The 23,847-nt window shown below is 41.3% G+C and overlaps 1 long non-coding RNA gene and 1 pseudogene across 1 annotated transcript; one reads left to right on the top strand and one right to left on the bottom strand.

Moving 5' to 3' along the window:
• The first annotated feature begins 7,721 nt into the window (after positions 1-7,721).
• Positions 7,722-8,216, top strand: LOC121486423 (annotated as a pseudogene).
• Positions 8,217-8,631: 415 nt separating this feature from the next.
• On the bottom strand, positions 8,632-23,847 carry LOC121487897. Its single transcript, XR_005986929.1, has 4 exons — positions 23,670-23,847; positions 22,951-23,006; positions 20,985-21,025; positions 8,632-8,768 (listed from the first exon to the last, which is right to left on the bottom strand). It is a non-coding gene; the product is annotated as an uncharacterized LOC121487897 (long non-coding RNA).

Genomic DNA, 23,847 nt, shown 5'->3' with positions numbered 1-23,847 from the left:
CTAATTGAACATCTCTTTTCTGGCTATTATGCTAAATCAACATTCTTATAGATTACTTTGTCCTAGCTCATATAGATTCATGCTGTGTTCATACTGTAACTATATTCAATATTTACATTTATAGAATTCTGTATTATGGTATTGATAATATTATCTTCATCATTAATGACACCCTTCAATTACTTTTGACTCATAAGATTTAATTTTTTTTTCATTTATTTATGATAGTCACAGAGAGAGAGAGAGAGAGAGAGGCAGAGACACAGGCAGAGGGAGAAGCAGGCTCCATGCACCGGGAGCCCGATGTGGGACTCGATCCCGGGTCTCCAGGATCGCGCCCTGGGCCAAAGGCAGGTGCCAAACCGCTGCACCACCCAGGGATCCCCCGACTCATAAGATTTAATACAAAAGTAACAAAATGCAAAATTTTACAACTAAGAATTTTAACACTATCATGATGTGAAACACAGTATACAAAATGATCTGTAATTGATCACTGAAATTACCTATGATGAACTGACCAACACAGTCCTTGCAGTAAATATCCTAAAATAATTATTAAGAATTATTAAGAATTATTAAATTTCTATAGAAAGTCTTAATTAATCTTACATGTAAAATTAGCAAAATGTATGTAAACAAAATTGTTTCATTTTTTTCCCTCTAAAATCATCAAACCACTTGCAAACTCCCTGATAAACCACCAGACTTTCATAGACCAACTCTGTGAAATCCTGTTTCAAGGATATACATTTGTATTTCTAATCAGTGGTAATAATTACTGATTTTCAATGATTCATACGTAGAAATCATTTAATACTCATCTAATAAATTATTAAGCAATGTTTTTTTGGTTTCATATATGTTAAGCACTATTCTATACTCCAAGGATATAGCAATGAAACAGATATTGTTTCTATTCTGGAGGTACTTCCTATCTAGTAGAAAGAAGAAAACAGTACAAAGAAAGCATGTAATAAGTTCAGAAAATTTTAATGATATAAAGGAAATGGTATAATGAGATAAAGTGTGACTTAAAGAATTACTTCAGATGGTGCGTTTAAGAAAGATCTCACTGAAGTTATTGTTGAACAGAATGCTGAGTGGTGAGAAGGAGGCAGGCACTGAGGAGCAGAGACCATTCTAGGCAGAAGGCCCAGCAATTGCAAAGGCCTTGAGGCAGTGGTAATGTCTTGGCCTTTTTGGGCAAGAGAAAAGGCTGAGGTGCCTGAAGCAGAATGAACAAGAGGAATATGGGATAAGAAGAGGCTTGGAAGGCACCCACGTACCAGAGTAGCAGAGCCTTGTGAGCTGTTGTGATGAATTTGGGAAACTACTGGAAGACCATAAACAGGGGAGTGACTGGAGCTAATTTACCTTTATAAAAGATCACTAAATGTTCCATGGAGTACAAAGGAACTGGAGAGACGCAGAGTGAGAGCAAGGAGACCAGTTACAAGGGTATTTAATAATCTAAGCAAGAGGTGACCAAGATGGAAACAGTACAGATGCAGAGAAATAGGTGGTTTTGGGAAACATTTTTCATATAGAACAATAAGACTAGTCAATGCATTGAATGAATTAATGCATGAAATAATTAATGAATAGTCACTAAAATGGGGAGATCTGAGAGAAAGGTAAGCATGTGCTACAGAAGTTAAGGAAAGCTTTCTGGAGGAGGCAAAATGAGAACTGGGCTTAAGAGATGAGTTACCTATGGCTAAGAAGTACAACAGTTGGGATCCAACTGCAAACAAAATCAGTGAGATGGGAATGAACCTCAGTGTGTCTGGAGACTCACAAAGAACTGCCTACTAGCTGGATGTTGAGGAACGAGCGGATAGTAGAGTGGGATGGAAAGGAGCTGCATCATGGAATATCTGGAAAGACCAAAAGGGTGAACTCTTTGTCTCTACCTATTCAATCCCCAGAACAGCTGTAGCTTGGGCTTCCTACCACAGAGACTGGCAATGAGCCCAAGCCTGAGGCTGAGGTACCCATCTTACTGCCTTCTAGGAGAGGCCTCACATGCTCACTGATCTGCCCAACATCAAGGTGACCTGTGAGGCAGTGAGCTGGGAGCTGGAACAAGTCCCTGCTACATTTACCATCCCTGGAAGATATGGGAACACCTAACACACTCTATAAATGCTTCAGATAACAAGTAAACTATCCCATAAACTCTGAACTGGAGGCATCAGTCTATCTCTGACAAAAGTGGTGAGTTTTTCTCAGCGCTAGATGGGAAGGACCCCCAGGACTGCCTTGGAAACTACCCAGAGCTCTGCCTCCCCTTTCTCTCTGACTGCCTAGCCTTTGCTGTCCCCACCAAGGAAAGAGTGTGCCTCACAAGTCCATAATAAGATACCTGTTACACTTGGAGAGGAGGCCTGGATTTTAAAATGCCAGACTAAAAGACTCATTGGGGCAGTCAAGCTTTTAGATTCATAGATGCTGCTCCTTCTGTGACTATACCAGATACTTCCTTGCCATGTGTGGTTCCAGTTCAAATATGAGCTCTACAGAGGCAAGGATGCTGCCTGTGTCACACATGCTTTGCCTCAGAAGCTGACAGAGTGTTTATTTTTTTTAAAGATTTTATTTATTTATTTATTCATGAGAAATACAGAGAGAGAGAGAGAGGCAGAGACACAGGCAGAAGGAGAAGCAGGCTCCATGCAGGAAGCCCAATGTAGGACTCAATCCCAGGACTCCGGGATCGTGCCCTGAGCCAAAGGTAGACACTCAACTGCTGAGCCACTCAGGTGTCCCTGACAAAGTGTTTAGAACACATTTTCTTAAAAAGAAAAAAAAAGAATAAATGATTGGCTATGATATGGATGTAAGGGATGGGACACAAAAACTACTCAATGCCTAAACAGCTGCCCTAGAAGTCTACCCACTTCCTCAATAGAAACAACAGCTCCCTCTTACTTGGTGATATATAATGTATGACAAAAGGGCTAGGCACATTTCCCACATTATCTCATTTAATGTTCACAACATCCTCTCTTTAAGCTGTGTATTCCTACCCACATTTTACTGATTAGGGAACTGAAAGGTAGGCAAGTTAAGGTCACAGCCTAGTAAGAGACAAAGCCAAGTCTCTCACCTGCCTACAGCTAGTAGAGGTCATCTCCTAACTACAAAATGAGGCTCTTTCCACTAGTCCTAAAGCAATTCTATGAGTGAAAGCACTGGAGTCTCCCACCTGCCACCCTGGAGGGCAGTTCAGCAGCCCTTTAGCTCACCCTCACTTCAGCAGGAAGCCGTTTATCAGATTAACAACCCACCTGGTGCCACAGCAGAGAGGAGTGCTCTGAGGAGAAAGAACTACACTTGGTTGGGCTCTCTGTGGGGGCCAAGGACCCAGGGATATCTTGGGCCTTAGAGCAGGGAAGCCACTGTGTGTTTTTTCCCTTCCAAGGAAGAAACTAGAATGTTTTCTTTGACCTCACTGTCAGTATGAAGTAATGGGAAGAACACAGGATTTGGAGCTAGATAGATATGGGTTTGAGTCCTGATAAACTTTATGATCTTGGACAAGCCACTCAGACTCTCCATGTCTGTTTTCAGCTGAAGAATGGCTTAATGCCAATTCACCTGTGGAACTGTCTTGGGCATTAAATGAGATGGTATATTTAAGGAGCCCACACCACAGCTGGCACCCAACAGCACTCTCAAGCAAGAGCACTCCTTTCTTCTTTCAACTGGATAGGGCAACCATTATTGGGCCCACTTGTCAGATAAGCAAACTGAGGTGCCAAGAGATTGAGCCTACAGCTAATAAAGTACAGCCAGGATCAGTGTCCTCACACGCCCCTGTGTTTCAAGACCATTACTCTCCTCTAGTCTAACTTTTTTGGGGCTCATGTTATCTAACTATATCAGCTTCCCTGCATTTGTCTCCCACCCTCCATAAAATGAGGAGGCTCTTTCCACTACTTTTTTTCCCCTCTTTCTTTCTGGCTTCTCAAAAGCAAAACCAGGTCATTCTCCCCCAAATTGGTTATTTTGTCTTGAATATGTAACTATCTGGGCCCTCCTCCTCTTCTCTTCCTTCCCTTCTCTAAAATTATTAATCTTACCAGTCTCTTTAACACACAAATCAGACTGATCATCATAAAGTAATACAGAGAGTCACAAGCAGAACAAGAGGTAAATATAATTTCATCCACAAGCAAGACAAGCCCTCTCTGTTGGTGCAAAATCATGACTCATTCGAAATCTTTTATGATGGCCAGATGCTGAGCACATCTAAATTGCTCCAAATTGCTTCTACAGTGTATGTTAGTGGTGGGGAGGGGAACAACCAACAGCTATCTATTTATTTATATATTTATACATTTACCAGGAAATGTGTTTATATTGTTTTCCAATCAGGATTTACCACAAGCCAGGAGTTCCACACCTAAAGAACAGGCTAAACCCAGCCCACTGTCAACAAAGTCCATCACAAACATAAAAGATTTTAAATCAAAATAGATATTAGAAGAACATGATTTCTCAGGATTGTTGGGCAGCCAGAGCTATCTCTAGCAGCTGTCTGAGTGAATGATGGTTGTTTCTGGGCTCAAACTTTATTCTGTAAGCCTAGAAGCTAGGCAAGGGAGGCTTCCAAGAAAGGAAACGATCTCTTTTTGGCCTGTAACTCCACATTTAGGTTGGAAATTCCTGGTGTGGCCTCTGACCACCCACAGCCCAACCCCCACAGCCAGCAGCCTTGTACCAATCCACCACGTCATGCTGGAGTCACAACTTGTATCTTCCCTAAGACAACCTGACCCCAGAGATCTGTGTGGACTCACCATACCTAGATGTTACATCTTGTAGACTTAAGTCACTGTTCAAAATGTAAAACTTCAGGCAGCCCAGGTGGCTCAGTGGTTTAGCGCTGCCTTCAGCCCAGGGTGTGATCCTGGAGACCTGGGATCGAGTCTCATGTCTGGCTCCCTACATGGAGCCTGTTTCTCCCTCTGCCTGTGCCTCTGTCTCTCTCATGAATACATAAATAAAATCTTTTTTAAAATTATTGGCTTATTCATTATGTAGTGATACTTTTTCTTTTCTTTTCTTTTCTTTTTTTAGAGAGGAAGGAAGAGAGAGTGTGTGAGCAGGGGCAGTGAGCAGAGGAAAAAGGAAAGAGAGAGTCTTAAGCAGGTTCCACACCCAGCACAGAGTTCAACACAAGACTCAATCTCACAACCCTGAGATCATGACCTGAACCAAAAACAAGAGTAGGATGCTTAACTGACAGAGCCACCCAGTTGCCCCACAAATAAGGCATTTTCTGACATAGCCTCCCAGCCATCTAGCCTTTCTAAGATCACTAATCCCTTGATCCCTCCTCTTTCTACCAGTCCATGTCCCCCAGACAGCCATCTTTTCTTTCCAACCAAACTTAAACTGTTCTCTTAACCACACCCTCCATGCCTATTCTTCTGCTGTCCCCCAATCCTCTGCACCATGCTCCATTCAATTTCTGCTTTCTGCAGTAGCAGCTGAGAGCTACAAATGAAAGTACATGCCCCCACGTCCCCACAAATATACCTGCATCAGAGACTGCTGGTTGCCAATCCCAATATCCCAATCCCAATACGTCTGTTATCACCATTTTAGAATCCTGATTTGGAATAAAAATCCTTATAATCTTTAGAATTTTGATCTTGAGGGATGCCTGGGTGGCTCAGCAGTTGAGCTCAGGACGTGATCCCGGGGTCTGGGATCAAGTCCCACATTGGGCTCCTTGGGGAGAGCCTGCTTCTCCCTCTGCCTGTCTCTGCCTGTCTCTGTGTGTCTCTCATGAAAAAATAAATAAAATCTTTAAAAAAATTTTTTTGATCTTGAATAAAAATATTTCCCAGCATCCCTTGGAGCTAGACACGACAGTATAATTCAGTTCTGGTTAACAAGGTGAGTAGAATTACTGTGTGGCCGCATTTGGGAAACTTCCTATGATGTATCTATGATGAGCCCTTTGTCTTTTCCTCCCTTGCTCCATCCTCCTACTGGAACTTGGATGTGATGCCTGGAGTTCATCTTAGACCATAATAATGAGAGCTACAACTAAAGGATAGCAGAATATAGCTAGTAGTCTGGGACTATGAATTGCCTACAAAAGATTTCTTTCTTTATGTAAGAGAGAAATAAACATTATTCCATGTACTCCATTATTTTTTGTTTCTGTTACTCACAGTTGCTCATAGTGGAACAGACTCCTACTGACACAATGCCCTGAACACACAATCAATTCTTCTTGTGCTTGATCTTACTTTTTTTTTTTTTAAGATTTTATTTAGTCATGAAAGACATACACAGAGGCAGACACACAGGCAGAGGAGAACCAGGCTCCCTGAGGGGAACCTGATGTGGGACTTGATCCCAGGACTCCAGGATCACACCCTGAGCCAAAGGCAGATGCTCAACTGCTGAGCCACTCAGGCGCCCCCTTACTTTCCTAATACCCTCAGGCTCCAGGCCAACCCACTCCTGTCCCCACAGACCCCAACACATTCAATTCCCACCCATTAACCAATCTCACCGTGTGACCTTACATTCTTTGGTAAGGTGGCTGACTAAAAGATAAATATCTAAAAAAAATTCTGGGTGATCCCTGGGTGGCTCCGAGGTTTAGCGCCTGCCTTCGGCCTGGGGCATGGTCCTGGAGTCCCCAGATCAAGTCCCACATCAGGCTCCAAAACATGGAGCCTGCTTCTCCCTCTGCCTGTGTCTCTGCCTCTCTTTCTCTCTGCCTTTCATGAATAAATAAATCTTAAAAAAAAAATTAATTTAAAAAATTCTAACTTTATTCTACTGACAAGCATTAGCAAAGGAAATGAGTAAAGTATTATATTTAAGCATCCAAAATCATAACACATTTAGAGATCTATTTAGTAAGAAAGACACAGGGGCATCTGGTTGACTCAGGTCATGATCGCAGGGTCCTGGGATGAAGCCCCCACATCAGGCTTCCCACGGGGAGTCTGCTTCTCCCTCTGCCTATGTCTCTGCCTCTCTGTGTGTCTCTCATAAATAATTAAAATCTTAAAAAAAAAAAAAAAGAAAGAGGCTTAAATGAAATAAATGTACTGGAATATACAAGATCTTGAGAGTGGAAAGTTATGCTATGTTCTTGGGGGAAAAGACCTACTAATTTAAAAAGTAAGCCTCCTCAAATTAGTATGCACATTGAATTAGTTCCAGTTAGAATCCAAGCAATATTTTTAATGAAATTTCATAAAATTATCTTCAAATTCATATGAAAAATAAATGGCTGAAAATAGCAAAGAAAATCACAGAACAGAGTCTTGCCTTAACATATAAGGTCAAACAGAAATGGAAAATTGGTAAAACAAAATAGAAAATCCATATTTATGGATTTTTATGACCAACAGCCATATTTATGAAAAGTTAACACATGCTATATGTGGAAGTTTAATTTGGTGGGAAGAAAATGGACTATTTAATAAATGATGTTGGTACAACTGCTTATCCAGATGGGAAAAAATAAAGTGGACTCTAATCTTATATATTACACACACACAAAAATCCAAACAGATAAAAATATGAGAGCAAAACAGTGAAAAAAAATATTGCAAGAAAACTTTAGAGACCATTCTATAAACTGATGATAGGGGAGAACTTCCTAACAAAGACTGGAAAGTGGAGGTTCTAAACAAGATGAAAGACTCTCACACCAGCATCTCATTCTGCATTTTACCATGCCTTTCACCAGAGACCCTTTCCAGGGCCCTACATTGGATAATGATTCCTACTTGGGGAAAACTCTGGGCTTCCAAGAAACTACCATATAAGAACCCAACTCACTTTTCTCAGCAAAAGGAACCCTGGAGTCAGTTCAGCTCAAATCAACTCCATGAGGTGATTTATTTTTTTGATCCTGAGATACCAAAGGATGACCTGGGTTTCTGCTTAGCAGCCTTGAACAACCACCACACAGGGACATTCAAGAACAAAGTGAGATACTGTTACACCAGTAGACTATCCAGAATGCCCATGGAATCATCAAGACCCAATTCTCTAAAGTATTTTTACCCTTTCCTCTGCTATCTTCCATCAATTCCTGAGCTAACATCAGACACTGGATGAACTCTAAGAAAAAGTCTATCCACAGCATCCAGGGATCCATCGTGCCCCCTCACACCACAGCCACCAATGGAGGCTATTCCTGAAAGAATGATGATGGCTTCTTCTAACTAGTGTTGACAGACCCCTGGACTAATCACTCATAATGGAACATCCTGCCGCCCACCTCAATTAAATAGATCTGTGCCAGATTAAAAAAAAAAAAAGATGAAAGATATAAACCTTACAACTATCTTGGGATTACTGGGTAGCTCAGTGGTTGAGCATCTGCCTTTGGCATGATCCTGGAGTCCTGGGATCGTGTCCCACATCGAGCTTCCTGCATGGAGCCTGCTTCTCCTTCTGCTTATGTCTCTGCCTCTCTCTCTCTGTGTCTCTCATGAATAAATAAATAAAATCTTAAAAAAAAAAAAAAAAACCTTTACAACTTTCCTACCACAAAGGCCCCAGAGAGAATATATGGGAAAATATTTACAATACAAATTTTAAAAGTTAATTTTTATTAAAAAGTAGGTAAACATGATCCAAAGAGTATATTAAAATGACCCTAAAGATCATGTGTGTATGTGTATGTGTGTGTGTGTCTGTGTGTGTATGCAAAGATTTTCTTGGAGCTCCAAAAGGTCCTCCATGAATAGCCTCCCTCTTTCTTGTCCAAGACCCTGAAAAAAATTGAAAGAGTAAAGAGTAAATATGGAAGCCAAAATATTCTATTTTTAATGACTGAGGCTAAGTTCCCCAGCCTGTATTCTCACCAGACTCACCCCTTTAAGCCTCTCCTCCATTATTTTTTTAATAATAAATTTATTTTTTATTGGTGTTCAATTTGCCAACATACAGAATAACACCCAGTGCTCATCCCGTCAAGTGCCCCCCTCAGTGCCCGTCACCCACTCACCCCCACCGCCCGCCCTCCTCCCCTTCCACCACCGCTAGTTCGTTTCCCAGAGTTAGGAGTCTTTATGTTCTGTCTCCCTTTCTGATATTTCCTACCCATTTCTTCTCCCTTCCCTTCTATTCCCTTTCACTATTATTTATATTGACCATATAATGTTTGTCCTTCTCCGATTGACTTATTTCACTCAGCATAATACCCTCCAGTTCCATCCACGTTGAAGCAAATGGTGGGTATTTGTCATTTCTAATGGTTGAGGAATATTCCATTGTATACATAAACCACATCTTCTTTATCCATTCATCTTTCGATTGACACCAAGACTCCTTCCACAGTTTGGCTATTGTGGACACTGCTGCTTTATACATCGGGGTGTAGGTGTCCCGGCGTTTCATTGCATCTGTATCTTTGGGGTAAATCCCCAACAGTGCAATTACTGGGTCATAGGGCAGGTCTATTTTTAACTCTTTGAGGAACCTCCACACAGTTTTCCAGAGTGGCTGCACCATTTCACATTCCCACCAACAGCATAAGAGAGTTCCCTTTTCTCCGCATCCTCTCCAACACTTGTGGTTTCCTGCCTTGTTAATTTTTCCCATTCTCACTGGTGTGAGGTGGTATCTCATTGTGGTTTTGATTTGTATTTCCCTGATGGCAAGTGATGCAGAGCATTTTCTCATGTGCGTGTTGGCCATGTCTATGTCTTCCTCTGTGAGATTTCTGTTCATGTCTTTTGCCCATTTCATGATTGGATTGTTTGTTTCTTTGCTGTTGAGTTTAATAAGTTCTTTATAGATCTTGGAAACTAGCCCTTTATCTGATACGTCATTTGCAAATATCTTCTCCCATTCCGTAGGTTGTCTTTTAGTTTTGTTGACTGTATCCTTTGCTGTGCAAAAGTTTCTTATCTTGATGAAGTCCCAATAGTTCATTTTTGCTTTTGTTTCTTTTGCCTTCGTGCATGTATCTTGCAAGAAGTTACTGTGGCTGAGTTCAAAAAGGGTGTTGCCTGTGTTCTCCTCTAGGATTTTGATGGATCTTGTCTCACATTTAGATCTTTCATCCGCCTCTCCTCTATTAAATTCTAGGTTGCTCACACCCATATCTACATCCTTCTTCATTCCATCTCTAGAAAAGAAGGTGGCTTTTCTGGTAACTCCTGAGGCCTCTAGCTTCTCCTTGGTTCACTGTTTCTGAGTATACTCCCATACCTGAACTGATCATAGTTAATAAGTAGAATGGGAAATGATGACTGACTTAAACAATCAGACCTTTGCCTGGAGCTAGAGAGAAGGGTGTCCATCATACTAACCGGGAGGCTAACTATGGGGGAAGAATGAATTTCCCAAATGGGGAGTCTAAGAACTTCCTGCAAGAGGGAAAATGGAAGTGCAGAAGCCATTTGCAAAACCAGCAAATGCTCCCTACCCAGCCTTGGAGAGTCAGACAACAGGCAAGCTGATACCTAAAGAACAAAAAGGAATTAGCAGGGCATAGGAGAGGTGGAAGGCATTCCAGGCAGAGCAAATAGCATGTATAAAGCTCTGAGGATAACAGACACAGGACACAGGTAGAAACTGCTAGTATTTCAGTGTGCCTAAAGCAGAGACTTGCATCCTCACCCTCAAAGACCAAATAATACCTATGTAGTATCAGTAAACATTTATGGACTGAAGGACCAGCATCCCCTGTTAATCAGCCTCATCCCTGGATAAGCTTCTTACTTTAACAGTCCCTTAGCCTACCACTCCTGTTCTGCAGTGCCCTCCCCAATCTCAAGGAACCCACAACTACCAAAAAGCACCCAAAGCTTAGACATAAAGGGCTGGGTCCCAGGCTTCTGGGCCTCCAGAGATGTCTCTGCCCCACTACCAGATCCCAAAATGACACAGCAACTAGAGCTGACAGAGGGCTGGAGAGAAGCTAGGAAACTAAAGGGAGTCACAGCTACCTGAGGGAAATTTGGAGAAAGCTGGCTGAGTGAGACTTCCCAAAGCCTTTGCTAGCCTTCTCCAGAAGCCTGGGAGACTAACTCCCTCCAGCATAAACCCTGGAGCCTTAACACCTCTTTCAAGGCAATTAGAGGTGAAAAGACCCACAGTGTCTGAAGATCTAAATGTTGGGTTTCTCACTCACCATCTCCCTAGAGGTTGAAGGCCTATAGGTTCCCTGTTAGAAGCTCCCAGATACAAACCTTTCCAAACTACCCACGAAGGTTCTAGGGAAATGGCCAGTGTTAACCATACCATACCCACCTGATCACCAATGTGCAGAGTGTGTAAGAGCTTGGGCTCTGAACTCACACAGAACTAGGTTTGAACCTTGGCTCTGCTACTCACTGTGTGACCTTGGGCAAGGTACTTTACTCCTGATCCTCAATTTTCTTATTTGTAAAATGGGGATGGTAGTGTTGAGAAGATTAGATATAATAACATATATTAGATGTTAAATGTGAATATTCTTCATAAGTATTAGTTCCTTTCCTTCCCTTGATGCCACCAGGCTTCTTTCCCCTATCTTGGATCCTTTCTCTTGTTCTTCAGACCCTATCTTGTCTCCTATTCTTGTTGCAAACAGACTGCCAGGAAGCTTCATAGTCCTGTCTGCTTGGAATAACTGCTTCTCAACTCAAGGAGACTCATGCAGTAATAACAGTTACAATCACTTAGTTATGTGAATTGAACACTGCCTGGTTTTATGGCAAGTTTGGGGGAATATCAAGGAGAATAAGACACAGACTGTTCCTCAAGGATCTCTACTCCAGTGGGAGAAAACAGCACAGAAGACCTTATAATAATATGGCACAATAACTTAGATGTAAAAGGGAACATGCCCACTGAGTTTGGGGGCATCAGAAGGAGATGACAGATGAGGTAAGTTTTTTAAATTATCTTTTTTATTGGAGTTCAATTTGCCAACATATAGCATATTACCCAGTGCTCATCCCGGCAAGTGCCCCCCTCAGGGCCCGTCCCCCATCACCCCAACCCCCTTCCCACCTCTCTTTCCACTACCCCTTGTTCATTTCCCAGAGTTAGGAATCTCTCACGTTCTGTCACCCAGATGAGGTAAGTCTTAAAGGATAAGTCGGTGTCAGGTGGAGGAAGGAAGATGAGGAAAAAGCAGAGGTGAAAGCATGAGCAAATTAAGGAAAGGACCTCGACCCTGGAATGTGCAAAGAAATGGGCAGTTCTGGGCTTGTGGAAAATAAAGTGGCACATAGCCTTTAGGAGATGCCCAATTATGTTTGGATAAGGATTGAAAAGAGTCTGATGGGAAATATACCAAATTGTTTTACCTACCTTGAAGCTGGAAATATGGTAGATGGGACTCTTTCAGGTTTTTTTTTTTTCTTTCAGGTTTTTATATCTCACTACATCATTTCAAACTGTGACAAGTGTGTGTCAATTTTATAATTTAAAAGTATATTTTTGAACATGTAAAAACAGTTCATTTTGGCTACAATGCATAGAACAACTTCGAGTGGGGCAAATTGGAAGCAGAAAGACCAGTTATAAGGCTACTGCAGGTGATGAAGTTCTAAACCAGAGAAGTGACCATGGGGATGGGGAGAAGTAGTCAAGGGTGTCAAGACTGTAGAATTGTGTAAGTGGTGGTACCTTTACTGAGACAGAGGCCATGAAGGAAAACAGATAGTGAGAGATCAAGGAATTGAGGACTCAAAAGTGACCCTGACATGCCCATCAAGATCTCTAGGTTGGGGATCCCTGGGTGGCGCAGGGGTTTGGCGCCTGCCTTTGGCCCAGGGCGCGATCCTGGAGACCCGGGATCAAATCCCACGTCGGGCTCCCAGTGCATGGAGCCTGCTTCTCCCTCTGCCTGTGTCTCTGCCTCTCTCTCTCTGACTATCATGAATAAAAAATTAAAAAAAAAAAAAAGATCTCTAGGTTTCCTGGGAAGTGTCACTCTGAATGACCCTAGGTGGGAGAGATAGGCAATGGAGCCTCCATCCTGCTCATGGCTGTATCTGAGCCAAGATTTACCCTTTGCTTTCTAGTTTCAGCGGTGCAGGACCCAAATCTTGTCACTATTCTCTCAGCCTGGTGGGGTACATGTTGAATTCTAAGAAGTCTCCTCAAATGGAAAGGGTTATTATACACCACCAGTATAAGCAAACACCTGGGCATCCTGGGAAAGGATGCATCCTGGTGCAGCCCTAACTCTCTCTCTGACCCTGAGCAACCCACACTTCCTCAGTGGGCCTCAGTTTTCCCATCAGTAACTTAGAGGGCCAGAGGGAATAATTTTTAACGTTCCATTCCAACTCTCACATTCCATGAGCCAATAAATTACATGAAGAGATAGATCCCTATCTAGCTTTTTCTGAGCGGGGAACATTTAAAAATCTGGTTTTCTGATGTAAAAAGCTTGCTCAAAGATCACAGGCTCTGTGTTAATTAGCCATGGGTAAAAAAAACTTAAGGCATGCCTGCATAACTCCCTCATTCTGCATCCAGGTACAGGACCTACAGATAATTAGATTTCAAACACAATGAAGAAAGGATATCACACTGAATAGATGTGTGACTTCAGAGAAAGCTCTATTCTTTTTTTTTTTTTTTTTAAAGATTTTATTTATTTATTCGTGAGAGACACAGAGAGAGAAGCAGAGACACAGGTAGAGGGAGAAGGAGCCCGATGTGAGATTCAACCCTGGGATCACACCCTGAGCCGAAGGCAGAAGCTCAACCACTGAGTCACCCAGGCATCCCAAGAGAAAGCTCTATTCTTAAGCCCTTCTTTGGTGCCACGGTACAAGACCAGCTTCAAATCGTCATTATGAGCTGGGTGACCTCGGGCAAGTTACCTAACTTTTCTGTATATTGGTTTTCTCTGACATTAAATAGGGATAATAATAGTACCTACTTCATAAAATTGATATGATTAAATGAGTTTTTATATATGAAGTACATAGAACAGCACCTGGCACATAAGAATCGTAACACACAGGGCACCTGGGTGCTCAGTCGGTTAGGTGTCTGCTCATGTCATGATCCCCAGGTCCTGGGATTGAGCCCATCTGGCTCCCTGTTCAATAGGAAGTCTACTTCTCTCTCCCTCTGCCACTCGCCCTGCTTGTGCACTGGCTCTCTTGCTCTCTCCCTCTCAAATGATTAAAAAAAAAAAAAAAAGAAATATAACACACATGAGTATTAAATAAAATAATACTAATACATACATATACACATATGCTGATTCACTCTTTGTCTCTGTCCTTCAGAATAGCAGCTTCATCTTCCGCATACAGCCCTCAGACATTTCTGGGCACCTCTTCACACTAGCAAAATGGATAAAGAATTCTACCTAAAGTCTTTACACTGTATTATGTAAAGGAAGAGAAACACGTCTCCTCTAGGAGCTGTCAGAGACTAGAAAGTTTTTCTTTAAAAAAAAAAAAAAAAAAGATTTCTTCTCCTTTGCTGTAATTGGGTAATGTGGCCAGTAAAGACCTACCCCTGCAGGTGGGATTAGGTCAGTCCCACCCAAACCCATGGCTCAAGAGGAAGGCAGTGGACAGATCCCCAAAGGAAGATCAGATTTGATTTGACAAAGGGATGAAGATATTCACTGTAAGTTTCTACTAGATGACAAGTACCAGGCTACACTCTGGGAATATAATCCTCAAAGTCACAAATCCTGTGCTCCAGGAGTTTACAGCCTAGAAAAAGGCCATTATAACACAGCACAAAAAGAGAAGCCCCAACTTGATAGCACAGAGGAGGGTCACTTTACTTGGCCAGGCCAGAGGGCAAAAAGGCATAAGACAGTGAGTGGGAATGGAGGTTGTTATGGAGATTCCCAAAAGACATGAATCTTGAAAGAGAAGTAAAGCTTTATCAGGTGAAGAAAGGGAGAAGGAATTTCCCAGCACCAAGCACCAAATGATCAAAGGCAAAAAAATGCAAGTAGTTTAGAATGACTAACGTGTAAAGTACATGTAGGGATGGGGAGAGGAGGAAGCAGTCAGGGAAGAGTGGGGAGATGTGAGATGGAAAGGCCAGGAGACCCCAACTCAGGTCAGATTTGTCTGAGATCTACATATCATTAGCATGAACTCAATAGTTGAAAACCTGAAGTAAGTTGAGAATAAGGAAAAGATCACACAGAACAAAAAGAAACAGGAGAGAGCCTGAAAATGTGTTACCAAAGAGGTAGAAGTCTTTAATAGGAAAATACAGAATGCCAGTTGTTGCAGAGATTAGGCAGGATAGGGTCTGAGAAGACAGTGATTAGTAACTGATGTTGACCTTGACCTCTGACAGAGCAGCTTCAACAATGGTGGACAAGCCAGGATTGCTTAGAAATCAGTAACCAGGAGATAAAAGTTGAAGTGATGACAGTTGCCTATTCTATCAAAGTGTTTATATTTTACAATAAAATATGTATCCAAAAACTTAAAATATACATCCAGGAACTTCCCTGCAGAAATTTGTACTAAAGAAATAATTAGGACTATGTGCAAAGATTTACAAAGGTTATATTGTTATGTTAATTATAGCAAAAACTGGAAATAATCTTTTTTTTTTTTTTCTTTTTTTAAATTTATTTATGATAGTCACAGAGAGAGAGAGAGAGGCAGAGACACAGGTGGAGGGAGAAGCAGGCTCCATGCACCGGGAGCCTGATGTGGGATTCGATCCCGGGTCTCCAGGATCGCGCCCTGAGCCAAAGGCAGGCGCCAAACCGCTGCGCCACCCAGGGATCCCTGGAAATAATCTTATGATTATGATTTAAAATAACTAAATGACAGTGCACCCATACAATGGATGTATTTATTTAAAGATGTATTTATTTTATTTTAGAGAGAAAGAGCAGGGAGTAGGGGCAGAGGGAAGGGAATCTTCAGCAGACTCTGCTCTAAGCGCAGAGCCCCACACGGGGCTCAATCTCACAACCCTGGGATCACGACCTGAGCCAAACCAAGAGTCTGACCCAGGTACTCCCATACAATGGAAATTTTAATGCAATGATTCAAAATCATGCTGGAGAAAAATACTGACACGGGAAAAGTGTCAAGTTACAGAAGAGAACATCCAGAATGCCCTTTAAATCTAAGTTAATCTCAAAGTCTTAAAATAGATTGGAAGGATATAATACAAAATGTTAACATTCGTGGTTACCTCTAGAAGCAGGATTACGGGGGTCTTGCCTAAAGTGTAATACAGTGTAAAGACCTAAAGTCTTTACACTGTATTATGTAAAGGAAGAGAAACACGTCTCTTCTAGGAGCTGTCAGAGACTAGAAAGTCTGAAACATGTTTGATTATTTGTATTTCCCAATTTTCTACTACTATATTACTTTTGGAATTTAAAAAAAAATTAGAGCTTGCCAGTAATGAAAAAAGAACACAATCAACTTCAAGACAAATATGGTTGAAGAAGACATGAGTTTGTTTATGTGTGAAGGGAAAAGAGGAGCAAAGATTGAAGTTAGGAGAGGGAATTGAAAGAGCCAGGCTCTCAGAGATAAAGGGGATCCTGGGGATGAGGTGAAGATGGCAGAGGACTGAAAAGCAGTGGGAAGGAGACCTGATCACGGATGCATGATCACCTGCCATTCAGCATGTGGAGAACAGGGAGATTAAAGGGATGGAGGAGAGTGGAAAAGGTTTACAACAGCTGCTGTGGGGAATTAGGAAGTCAATTAACAATAAGTGAAGGGATTTTAGAGAGGCTCCAAGGGACGGCCCAGCTGCCTCTGAGGAGCAGGACTTGATCCCACTGCCAGTTAATATATTAGCCGCAACCAAAAAAAAAAAAAAATGTGCAACCTGGATCCAAATAACCATTGTCCAAATAATATCCAGAACCTGTGACTCAGAATAACTGCAACACTAAAGACTTTATTAATGTATTAACTAATTTAAGCTCTGCTTTTCTAGTTTGGTCTCAGGCAATCGTACATCTTCACTGTAATCATTATTTTAAAAGATAAAAGAGGTGAGAACAGGTAGTAAAATGAAAAAGGATTTAGGGAAATGACTTTATCAGCCAAAATGATGAGTGTTAAAATGTCACTAATATATTGGAGCATAATACATAGCCAGCTGTTGCCAGGTTCTTGCTTCTTCATTCCCTAGATGAGTGTCTACGGAAGTCTTCCTAGCGTCTGATCATAAACAGTCTCTTTGCTTCAGCCTTGCAGGTAGGTAATTATAAAGTATTCCTGTCTCATAAATAAATGGTATCAGACTTTCCTATCTGATCAGTATAATCATTATAAATTACCTTAAAGTGGAAGTATCAGGAAATTCAAGATTGTTAGAACAAAGCAAAATCGTTTGTGCTTACTGAAATCACTTCCTGGACTGAGGGAAAGCAGCTACCATCTGTTAAGAATCTTCTTTGACAGGCCCTTTATTTTCACTATTCTCATTTAATCCTCCTGATAATTCTGCACGGTAGATATAATTTTCTTCATTTTACAAACAACAGAAGCAGCTCAGAGATGATAAAACAGTGAAAATGATAGCACTAACCTCCTAAGGGTAATTTGAGTATTAAATGAGATAATACATGTGAAGCATTCAAGAAAGAGCAGCACAGGGTACTCTCCTCATAAACATTAACGACAATAATGTCTATTGGCCATAATAATATTCCAGGATTTATGCTATTGTTTGGTAAAATAAGGTGGTCTTATCCACTATTTCCATTTCACAACAAATTAAACAGGTTTAGCCAAGGTTCCAGCAAGCTCTCTATAGTCAATATTTCAACTATCACTTTCACCAGGCTCTGCTGTCTACCATGCATCTGCACTAGATTCAAGTTCTTATATCTTTCCTATGTTCCCAGTCAAATAACTTTACATTCCCTTGAACACAAACCAGCAAGGGTGACGAAAACCCAGAGAAGCAGCCTAGGTTCCAACAGGAATAAGCATGGAATCTAAAAAGCACTAAAGCATAAAAACATAGACTTGTTGAAAGTCTCTTCAACAAATGGTGCTGGGAAAACTGGCTATCCACATGCAAAAGATTGAAATTGGACTTTTACCTTACACCATATACAAAAATTAACTCAAAATGGATCAAAGACCTAAATGTGAAACTTAAAACTATAAAATTCTTAGAAGAAAGTATAGGGAAAGTATTCATGACATTGGATTTGGCAATGAGTTCTTGGATATGACACCAAAAGCACAAACAACAAAAGAAAAAATAAACCAGACTTTTTCAAAATTAAAACCTTTTGCGCATTAAAGGACACTACCAATAGAAAGGCACATTGCTCTACAAAATGGAAGAAAATATCTGCAAATCAAATATATGATAAGGGATTGATACTGAGAACATATAAAACCTCTTACAACTCAACAACAAAAAAACCCAGTTGAAAAGCCAGCAAAGGATTTGATTAGCTTTTTCTCCAAAGAACACAAACAATAGCCAATAGGCTCCTGATAAGGTGCTCAATGTCACTAATCACTGGGGAAATGCAAATCAAAACCACAATGACATACCACTTCACACCCATTAGAATAAAGATTATATTTTTTAAATAATAAATAACAAGTGCTGGCAAAGATGCAGAGAAATTGGAACTTTTGTGCACTCCTAATAGGAATTTAAAATGGTGTTGCTGCTGTGGAAAACAGTACAGTAGGACTCAAGTAATTAAGCACAGAATTAGCATATGAACCAGCAATGCCACTTCTGGACATATATCCAAAAGAATTGAAATCAGGAACAGATATTTATACACCAGTATTCATAACAGCATTATTCACAATAACCAAAAGGTAGAAATTACCCAAATGTCCATCAATGAATAAATAAAATGTGGTACGAACCTACAATGGACTATTATTCTGCCCTAAAACAATGAAATTCCTATACATGCTACAACATGGCTGAACCTTAAAAATACAATACTAAGTAAAATAAGCCAAAAACAAAAGGATTAATATTGTATGATTCCACTTACATGAGGTAATAACTAGAGTAGTGAAATCCAGAGATAGCAAGTAGAATAGTGGTTACCAGGAGCTGGGGGAGAGAATATTGGGGGAATTATTGTTGACTGAACTTGAATTTGGTTTGGGATGAAAAACTTCTGGAGATGGATTAGTCATGATAAGTGCACAATAATGTGAATGTACTTAATGCCACTGAATTGTGTATCTTAAAAATGTTTAAAATAACATTTTATATTACATAAGTTTTACCACAATCTACTAAAAAAGTATTGCACATAGGAAAAAGATGGGAGGGGCATGTGGGTGGCTCAGTAAGTTAAGTATCTGCCTTCAGCTGAGGCCATGGTCCCAAAGTCCTGGGATGGACCCCCGCTTTCGGCTACCTGCTCAGTGGGGAGTCTGCTTGTCCCTCTCTCTCCCTGTACGCCTCCCCCTGCTTGTGCTCTCCCCCTCTCTCTCAAATAAATAAATTTTTTAAAATCTTAAAAACAAAAACATGGGAAAGAAATAAATTTAAATGTTCACGGTGGTTATCTTTAGGGTATAAAATTACAGGTTCTGTTTCCTTCTTTACACTTATTATTTTCCATATTTTCTTCAATAACCTTTTGAAATGAGAAAAAAGTATTTTTTTAAAGATTTTATTTATGAGAGACACACACACAGAGAGAGAGAGAGAGAGAGAAGCGCAGAGACACAGGCAGAGGGAGAAGCAGGCTCCATGCAGGGAGCCCAACATGGGACTTGATCCCGAGACTCCAGGATCAGGCCCTGGGCTGAAGGCGGCGCTAAACCACTGAGCCACCCGGGCTGCCCAGAAAAAAGTATTTCTTTAAATTGATGTACTGCCACTGGGATAATTTTTTAAATTATAACAATTTTTTCAGAGCAAATAATGGAGTTTATCTTAATACTACACAGAAAGGTATTCTATCAACCTAACAAGGAGGTAAACTGAGGCAAGGTCAAATTATCAGAAATTTGAGTTTATTTGGGCATAGCAGAGGAACTTCAATTTGAAAAACATGCAGTAAACAAGCTATAGGTGAGTCATTTGAGGGTTTGAGGCAGGCTGTATTTATGAATAAGGACTGCAAAGAGGGAGAAGGCCAATCCGGGAGATTCTTGGTGGATGTTCACTGGTCAGGAGATAAGTCTCAATCGTCTGTAAATCAGGCATTTACAAATAATCAGTCTCTCCATTAAATTCCATTCTTCTGAGGGAGCATGCATGAGCATCCATTTCATATCCTCCAGTTCAAGTTTAGATTGAAATCTTCTCAAAACTTCATTAATTTATTATTTTTTTGGCCATTTCCTTATTGATGCATATCTAAATTGCCTACAATTTTTTTTTTCAATTACAAAAATGAAATAAAATCCCTTGAATATTTATCCTGGTACATTCCTGTAACTATTTCTGAAGGAAAAAATGCCTAAAAGTGAAATTGCTGGATCGTGTCATGTACTTTTAATTTATGCTACTTAATCATACTTTCTAATTCATGTGGGCCAAACTAAATCTTTCCCAGAACAAGGTATAAACACACAGGATGGGTATTTTACTTTCAATAGATACAAAACTGAAAGAAGGAACTTTGTGTCTTTTCAGGAAGCCCACAAAACTAGAAATGAGTGGGTCAGGAATGTTCGGTGGAGGCAGGACAGACTGAGAGATTTTACCTTATGTTCTTCACTCACCTTTTTACCTCATTTAGACAATAGAAAATCATTTCGGATAACTGTCTATGGCTTGTGCCAACAAAAAGAAGGGAAGACATTCCCATAGAAGGGGTTGCCCAGCAACAGAACTAGGATCTCCTGACATAGCTTCCCACACTGGAACTGTTCAAGCTCAGGTGGAATGGTCCACAAGAGAAGCCACACAGTGTGCTAGTTACAAAAGCACAGTCCCTGGAGTCAGGATGCCTGGATTTGAATGCTGGTTCTGATTCTTAGCAGGAAGATCTTGGGCGAGTTAATTAGCCTTCTGTGCCTCAATTTCTTCATTAGTAAAATAGGAATAATAACAGTACTTACCTTACAGATCGTTATGCATCACTCTCCGTGTTTAAAAATATCTTTCAAAAGAAACACAGAGGAAGTTAGCTTTCTAAGATTATATACCTTGTAGCAGTTAAAAAAAAAAATTCCCCACAGAAGTTAAATCCAAAAATGATGCTGGGAGAGGGAAGAAGACCTAAGGATAAGACAGTGATCAAGAATTTTGGCTTTCAATCTCCAGCACTAGGAGCACCATCGTAAGAAGGAGACTAATAAAACATAGGAATCAAAGAGAATATTATGAGAGAATTCAAAGTACTTTTAGGAGAGTCTCTGGAGGGAAGTAGAAAGGCATGCATCATATCCCACCAAGGTGAAGTGAAAAGAAAACCGGATGGCAATCAGGTACTGGGGTTTTAGTCCTAAATCTGAGACTGCCACCTTGGCCAACTGACTTCATCTGTTTGAGCCTCATTTTCCTTAAAACAAAATCATCTCTGCACTTTCCTCTCATCAGCTCTCAAGATCTGTGATTCTAGCAATCAGTACTCAAGTTGAAGAGATTTGATGGTCAAAGCCCTCACACTGAGACAAATGAGTCTGTAGAATGCAAAACCCCCCCATCAAGAATGCAAATCAAGAGAACCCTAGAGAGCTGGGATGTAGAATTGGGTGCATATTGAGGACCCTCTTCTGTAGGGAACAATTTGGCTTAGTTGCCTTTTTCAAAGTCATAAAACCACAGACTGCCAGGCCTGGAAAGTACCCAGTCTCACCCTCTCATTCTACAGTTAAGAGCCTCAGAAAAGCTAAGTTACCTGGCCAAGGTCACCCAGCAAGATATAACAGACTAAACATCAACCCTCTTGATAAATCAGTTTTTCCCACTATATCTGCTGTCTGGAAATATGGGAGCTCAGGGCCTAGGACACAGCAAGTGATCACTTACATTTGGTTTTTACTTGAACGCATCCTGGACATAAGCGTGGCTGAGGGCTAGGGTAAGCAAAGGAGACACCAGTGCCAGGCGCAAAATTAAAGAAGAGGGATCAAAAAAGCTCAGTATTCAAAACAGTATTTTTTTTTCAAGATTGTATTTATTTATTCATGAGAGATACTGAGGCAGAGACACAGGCAGAGGGAGAAGCAGGCTCCCCACCAGGAGCCCCACACAGGACTTGATCCCAGGACCCCAGGATCATGCCCCAAGCCAAAGGCTGACATTTAACCACTGAGCCACCCAGGCATCCTTCAAAACAGTATTTTAATGCACTATTTAAAAATTTAAAAAATATACAAAATATAAAAACTTTAAAGACAGGGCAGCCCGGGTGGCTCAGCGGTTTAGTGCTGCCTTCAACCCAGAGCCTGATCCTGGAGACCCAGGATCAAGTCCCACATCAGGCTCCCTGCATGAAGCCTGCTTCTCCCTCTGCCTGTGTCTCCGCCCCCCTCTCTCTCTCTGTCTCTCATGAATAAATAAAATCTTAAAAAAAAAAACCAAAAAACTTTAAAGACAGAATCTGAACTTGCAATGGTACAGCCTTAACTTCTCCATCTTGTTCTAATCCTGGACCCATTTCCAATAATTTCTTTTTATAAAAAAAAGGTTGACAAGCCACAAGTTTGAAGATTTGATTGTTCAAAATATTGCATTAAAACATTATTTATCTTGATTTCTGAACTTTTTGATGTCCCCTTAAATTTTGTGCCCAAGACAAATGCCTCACTTTTTTCACCCTAGTCTTGCCTGACAAGGAATGTCAGGTGCATGCCCTGAGGGCATGCTGTAGCTAAAATTCAAGGTTTCCTAACCTTGGGTCCCTGGCTCCTCCATGGCACTCTGCAGATAGGTTCTGGAGATTCGTGAATCTCCTCAGATTATAGGCAAAATACTGTGTTCACAAATCTTTTCCTGGGAAAACAGCTTTTAATTTTTAGTCTCCAAACGACTCTTAAAAGGTTAAGAACCCTGCCACAGAACGGAGCAAAACCACCTCACCTGCCATTTTCCTGTCTTCATCCCTCTTTATTATTCTTCCTGCATAAAATGTGCATCTATAAGAAAAAATTAATATATTCATTCTCACAGGGGTGCAAAGGACATGATAAGACACAAAGCCCTGGGCACTCTTGTAGCTCAAAAACCTTGAGCCTGGCAGCCCAGGGTGGCTCAGCGGTTTAGGGTGTGATCCTGGAGACCAGGGATCAAGTCCCATATCAGGCTCCCTGCATCGAGCCTGTCTCGCCCTCTGCCTGTGTCTCTGCTGCTCTCTCTCTCTCTCTCTCTCTCTCTCTCTCTTTCTCTCGGTGAGTGTCTCTCATGAATAAATAAAATCTTAAAAAAACAAAACCCAAAACAAAAAACCTTGGGCCAACGTTGTCTCTTGGGGCACGTGGGTGGCTCAGCCGGTGGAGGGTCTGCCTTCCATTCAGGTCATGATCTTGGGTCCTGGGACTCAGCCAGGAGCCAGGCCCTCCCCATGGGGGCTACTTGCACAACCGAGGTCCGCTTCTCCCTCTCCCTGTGTGACCCCCCACCCCCATGAGCTCATGTGTGTGCTCTCTCTCTCTCTCTCTCTCTCAAATAAATAAAGTCTCTTAAAGTCTCGCAATTTAAGTAATAGGTACCGGCTTCAGGGGGACATCTCCCACTCCCCACCCCCACCCCCCCAAATCACGTTTCGGAGACCTCCTTAACCCTCCCCCGGTGTTTCTCACCCACAATAAGCACCCTTTCGACGAGTCCGAGTCCGTCGTGAAGAGTAAGGAAAGACAGCACTTACTAAAAATGCAAGGATCTCTGCAAAGGCAGCAGCTCACAAACCCCACAACCCGCCTCTACCAGGCTTCGCCCGGACGACGACCGCCTGCACAGGCCTCAGAGACGCGCGGACGC

The sequence above is a fragment of the Vulpes lagopus genome, chromosome 3 (genome assembly GCF_018345385.1).
Source record: "Vulpes lagopus strain Blue_001 chromosome 3, ASM1834538v1, whole genome shotgun sequence".
In the NCBI taxonomy this organism is placed as follows: Eukaryota; Metazoa; Chordata; class Mammalia; order Carnivora; family Canidae; genus Vulpes; species Vulpes lagopus.
This window is presented reverse-complemented; position numbering and strand designations above follow the sequence as displayed.